A 6,279-nucleotide genomic window follows, 5' to 3' on the forward strand; every position below is an offset into this window, starting at 1 on the left:
ATCTTATCCAAGCAGAATCCCAAGGGGATTCACAACGTTCAACCCGGAGCTTCTCAAACCATCTGCTACATGGTCAGCTTATGGAAAGTTTGCCAATTTGAAGTTTTAATTTAATATGACATAGATTCTTCAAGTCAACCATGAAGTGAGCCATAAGATAATTGAGACTTGATCAATGTTATTATTGATTGACTCAGACTTACATCAGAGCCAGCAGGTGCATACAGTCCACAGACGTCCCAGCTGGATGAAGCTTACTAACAGATAGCAAACAGACTTACTAACAGATTGCAAAGCCAAGAGTCAGCAGGTGGTTAAACATCAAGAACAAAAGTGGCTTTGAGTTAAAGCCCCTATGAGCCGTTTGTTTGAGATACAATGTTAGAGGTAAGAGATCAGAACAATAAACATCATGTTTATTTTCTCCTGCATGTTCGCAAAGTTTGCTGCTCCTTGACTCACAGGTTTTTGTCGCAGCCCAGTAGCACGACCAGGCTTCCTGTGGAGTGGACAGCGGAACAGGAAACAGGAAGGAACAGGGAGGGTGTGGGAGAGGAGGAGGGGTGCATGTGAAGTTTGGTGGTTAAAGCACTTCCAAAGACAGATGCGCACAAACACACGTTACTTCAAATTCTAGTCTAGTTCCACAGGTTTCAAGCTAAGTATAAAGCTGAGATAAAATGAGGTGGGTCGTTAGACAACATAGTAACTTGGATTAGAGTAGGTCTATTTCACTCAACTTGAATGTGAAAAAGAATTAACAGTGTCTCATAGAGTAGTTTTCTGCCACAGTAGGCAGCTATTTTCAATGAAAAAGCTCTTAAAAACCCACTGTACATGACACCGCTGCTCAGCACCAAATGGCAGACAGACACAGTCAGAGACTATCTGGTGAACATAGTGAAGCATTTAGAGCTCACGAGTTGGTGGAGACCAAAGCAGAGCAAAAGGAGAGTGAATGTTGGACTTCATTCATCAGGTGAAAAGAAACACTACTCCAAATAAATTACTTTACTCTGTATCTGCTGGATATGTAAAAAAGCATCTTTTTGCTAACAGGTTCGTCATATAGTATTCAGTGTTAAGTATTCAATCACACTTTCCCAAAACTACACAATATTTAAGTACTGATGTGTTATTGAGACAAACCAACAGCTCTACAGCAACAGATGATGTGTTTTCTTAACAGAGTAATAAATAGAGTGCAGAGTGAAGGTTTTATCTCAAAAATATGAGAGAGGAGAAGGGAGTCTGAACTCATTCCATGCCTGAGTGAGTGAGATCATGTTTCCAGTGTATTGCTGGCAATTTCAAATAGATACTCACACACAAACAGACCCTGACACCGACCCAAAGGTAAGTTGGAGCCGACAGAGGTGAATGATAGCCCTCTGCTGAGCTGAAGAGGAGGCCTGGCAGCATGAGGAATGTCTGGGTGGAATCAGGAGACATTTCTGATTTGGCATGGTTAGCAAGATGTATGTGATGTCACGTCAGGACAAAATAAAAACTCCCTTTAATCACCATGTTTGCAATCACAGTGGCACAGGTGGTACTGTTTTTAGCTTCAGCCTCTTCTGGTAATTTGGGGTCCCATATTAACATAGGACATGGCAATCAGTGGCTAAGTAAACAAGCAGCCTGTCTAAAACACAGGCACACAAACAGGATTCCAAAGTGTACTAAGTGTATTGTTTCCACACTAATTGCATCTCGCAAAACTCTTGCTTGTACTATACAATACTACTATACAACACTTGATATGTGAAAAAACTTGTATATATATATATAGATATAACAAAACAAACCCATGTTAAAGTGTTTTTTTCTTTCTCTTTCTGAGCTCTGTCTTTGTACATGAGACCGCAGTGTATTTTCAAGAATGAAAGTTGTTGTGCAGGTCATCCACCAAAGGGAGTCCAGCATGACTAAGCCACCTCCCGCTGGGAGTGAAAGAAAAGTCACCCGACCGCAGAACGAAGCTGTTGAGTTTTCAGCCTGGCCTCCTTCAGTTTTCCTCCCTGGCATCCCAGTGTCTGTGTAAAATGAAATGTGAATGACATGCCAGCTGAGGTTTTTCCCCCACTGTTGCTTAAAAAGCAAGCTGTGGAAAACATATTTACATTTAAACATACGCCATCTTGAATACAGAAGCAGCAACTGCCCAAAGGCCCAGGTGCCTAAAAAGCGTCATCAGTGGTAGTTATGGTTATTTTATTAATTGTAATTTTGTTAGAGAATATGGGAATATTGTGCACTAAAGCACAATATTAACTGGCATGATAAAGGCCTTCTATGTCTTGAGGGTCTTGAAGAGCATCACAAATAAACATGAGAATGAATAAGCGTGTTTCTCAAAGTGCCAAACTATTCTTTTAAATGTGGCGTCACAGCCAGCCCACTAAACGTTTCTTTTTATTTATGCATTATAATGGATTATTACTGTCCTCTATTGCTTATAAATTTGTATTTAGAAAACCATAATTATAAAAGGTGGGTGAGAGGACGTTTGTCACAGTATTTAAGCAGAAGAAGTTAGATTACAGGCTTGTCATTTTCACAAGTCTGTGGTTCATGTTTTTCAATCATTAGCTTTTCTCTGAATTACAATTCAAAATCTGACACCATTGAAATGGCATGGTGCAGAAAAGTGGAAATTAATATGCAGTTGAATAAAATGAAATAAATTGTATACAGTACAGAATATATTTAATATGTAATTATGTATTGAAATAAAGGACACCTACACAACTCATTTCAGTGAACTTGCAGTATGTTTGAAATAAGCCGATTCAGCCATAAAATTCAGTCATCAATAAGTATCAAATTCATGCAAATATTTCCCGAGCAATACTAATCTCTTTTGCCTGAAAGCACTTTAAAACAAAGAAAGAAAGGAACGCGATTTAGAGAATAACACCCCAACTGTGAGAGGTCTTGAGAGGTTAAAGGTCACAAGGGTTAGGGATCGTTAAGGGCAGACAGGCTGACATAAAGCTGCCAGTAGCAGCAGGTCTGAAGTGAAGCTGCTTTTAAGGGTTTTAGTGAAATGTTTGTATATGAAGTTGTGTGGGGTTCCCGTATACTGAGCTTCTGTGTGTGTGTATATATATATATATGTGACTGTGTGTGTGTGTGTGTGTGTGTGTGTGTGTGTGTGTGTGTGTGTGTGTGCGTGCGTGCCTGTGTGTGTGTCTGAGCATCCTCTCACAGCATGATGGGGAGACAGGCAGCAGGCAGAAACAGTCAGCTGTAGTTCTTTGTCTCCGGCCGTCCAGTAAAACTAATCCTATCTGGAATCTGAGATTGTTAGAGACAGAGCAACACGAGAGGCAGAGAGGAGGGATAAAAACAACTGAAACTGTTTGAGAAGGAAGCAGAGAAAAAGCAAGTGAAGCAATTTTTCCTAATTCTCAGACAGAGATTTTTGGTCCATAACTAAAATAAGAAGACTTTTTTGGTAATTGGTATTCTTATGGTAAAATGCTTATCTGCTCCCAAAACTAATACTACTACTAATAATAATACAAGTAAAGTATAGCCTAAATAAGAGGGACTGTTGTGTAACTGTAACAGAGCCAGGAGAAGTATTAGGCTTCTTACTGTGTCTCTGTGAAAATTACACACTGTGTAAAAGTAGTCCATTCCAATTTGCATAACAACTATACTACAACTGTTGCCAGGTGAAGACTGTGGGCATGTAATGGCAGAAGGAGCAGAGTGCGGCCTTCAAAGTGTTACAAAGTGTGATGAAAAACAGTATCCCGGAAAGGGAAGACCGGGTAGCCTGTGTTCTGACCTTGTTGATTATCATGCACTTGTTTGTAACAAAGAATTATATTCAAATTTTATTTGCAACGCAACCAATTTTCCTTTACTCTCATGTGCATCTTACTCTGGCGTACATGGAGGCTGTTCTTTGCGGAACAAGAGACAAGGACAGATTTTGCGTGTAGAGTCGGAAACAGTTGAAATATAAATATTAATAAAATGTGCAAGTATAAAAATATGAAAGCCAAAATATGAACAAATTTAACAGTAAGGATCATAAGATGCTTCTTGGTGAGTTGCATGTATAACAAACATATAGCTACTGTGTGTATGTACAACATTAAAGCTTAAAGGGGAATTATGGTCCATTCCAACACGTAGCTCTGTTTGTAAATTTGGAGTGCTGTCAGTAGAGAGAAAAACTAAAATAATCGGTGCTGCCTACACCGTGTTATCCTCCTGGTAGAGTTAGCACTCAACAGACTTCAACAGGGCAAGTTTTAAAGGTGTTTTTAGCCTCTTAACATGTTCAAAATGTCATTAGAAGTACCTACCCCTGTGGAGTGATTATTTCCGAGGGAACACAGTGAATCTGACTGCTGTAAATGTGAAAGAAATGCATGGAAGTTGTGCTAATTCAGCTGTGTTTAGTTTCTGTGTTGATACTGCAAGGAGTGCTTAGGGACCATCTACAAACTACAGTACTGAAAAGAAATACAAACAAATTTTCAAAAATAAGCTTATTGTAACACTCACTCCAGTGCTGCAGCGTTGAATAAGGAGGCGTATGTGCAGGAGGAATGGAGGCTTTGACAGGGCTTGTGCGTGTGTCTGCGTGCAGTAATTGTGCCGTTGCCCCTTCTCGCAGGCGATTCTCTTCTCTGTTTCAGCCACCCTGAACCTGCTAAACATGTCTTCTACCAGAGCATCAATCACTGTCTCTGCTTCCTGATTTGGTATTGCATATGCTTCAGGCCATTTTGTAAAATAGTTCATGGCGACCAAAATGTACCAGTTGCCTGTATCCGTGCAAGGAAATGGGCCCATGACATCCACAACTACTCGTTCCAAGGGAGCACCCTCTGCCTGTTGCTGTAGTTGTGTGCGCGACTCACCCGGGGGGCCATTATAGGCCAGGCAAAAGTCCTGTCTGGCCCGCCACCAGTAAAATCCCTGACGAAGCCAGCAGAGTGTTTTGGCTACTTCGAAGTGCCCCGCCCCTGTGATTTCGTGGGATGTTCTCAGCATTGCGTCTCTCAGTGAACTGGGGACTATCACTTGCCACCTTTCCTCTCCCATGCCAGGCTCCTTCCAGGCTCTCCAGTACCCCATCCCTCACTCTCAGCGCATCAAACACTGTCCACAGTCCTTTTGTTGCAGTGGAGCTCCCTGTCACCTCTTGCCAGGGTGGTCTCTGTCCTGCTTCAACCCACTGTCGCACTGGTTGTACTGTATATCTCTGTACTGCTCCTGTTGTGACCGCCACTCAGCCACGTCAACCATCCTCGTTCCTCGGCAGACTGGTCCAGCCCCCTCGTGCATGGGGCATGTCTCCTCCTCGATACGGAGCTCTCTCGCACGCATTTCTCTCCACTCACAATATCGACGTGCCCAGGGCGCAGGGGCGGCGGGAAAGGGTGTCTGCGTTGGTATAGCTAGCTCCGGCCTTGTGTACTTAAAGTGTTTAAGCGCCGCCACCACGGCGAGGAGCTCTCGACACGTGATGCTCAGCCTTGTTGAAAGTTTCGCTGAAATAGGCCACTACTCTCTCTCTTCCTGGCCTCGCCTGGGCTAGCACTGCGCCCATTCCCACGTCGCTGGCGTCTGTGTCCAGAATAAACGGCAAACTGGGGTCGGGGGGGGGGGGGGGGGGGGGGGGGGGGTGAGGATGGGGGCCTCTGTTAGCGCCTTTTGGAGAGAGCTGAAGGCTTGCTGGCACTGTGCCGTCCAGGTGAAGCCCCAGGCTGTCCGCTTCCCCAGCAAACCAGGGGGCGTTGGCGAGAGCGTGTGGTACTTTGCATAGACACAGCCCGGATCAGTTCAGTCATTTCAGTTGCCCATGCAGGCTTTACTTGGGCTGTGTCAGTGCATGCAGCGGCTCTCACTGTAGGACCACTCTCTGCTGCTCGAAAGAGCCAGCTCCAAAGCCTCTTGTATGGAACGGGGATGGGCGAGCTGGGTCTGAATGCGCAGTCCCCTGGGGGTTATGGCTTGGCTCTATTGTAGTTTGTAGACGGTCCCTAAGCACTCTACTGCTGGAACTAAACACAGCTGAATTAGCACAACTTCCATGCATTGCTTTCACATCTACAGCAGTCAGATTTACTGTGTTCACTCGGGAGGAATCAATTCACATGGGTAAGTCCTTTTAATGACATTTTGAACATGAACAAGAGGCTAAAAACATGTTTAAAACTTGCCCTGTTTAAGCCTGTTGGGTGCTAACGCTATCAGGAGGATAACACGGTGTAGGCAGCACCGATTGTTTTTTTTTTTTTCTCTACTGAC

Source organism: Etheostoma spectabile, chromosome 5 (genome assembly GCF_008692095.1).
Source record: "Etheostoma spectabile isolate EspeVRDwgs_2016 chromosome 5, UIUC_Espe_1.0, whole genome shotgun sequence".
NCBI lineage: Eukaryota > Metazoa > Chordata > Actinopteri > Perciformes > Percidae > Etheostoma > Etheostoma spectabile.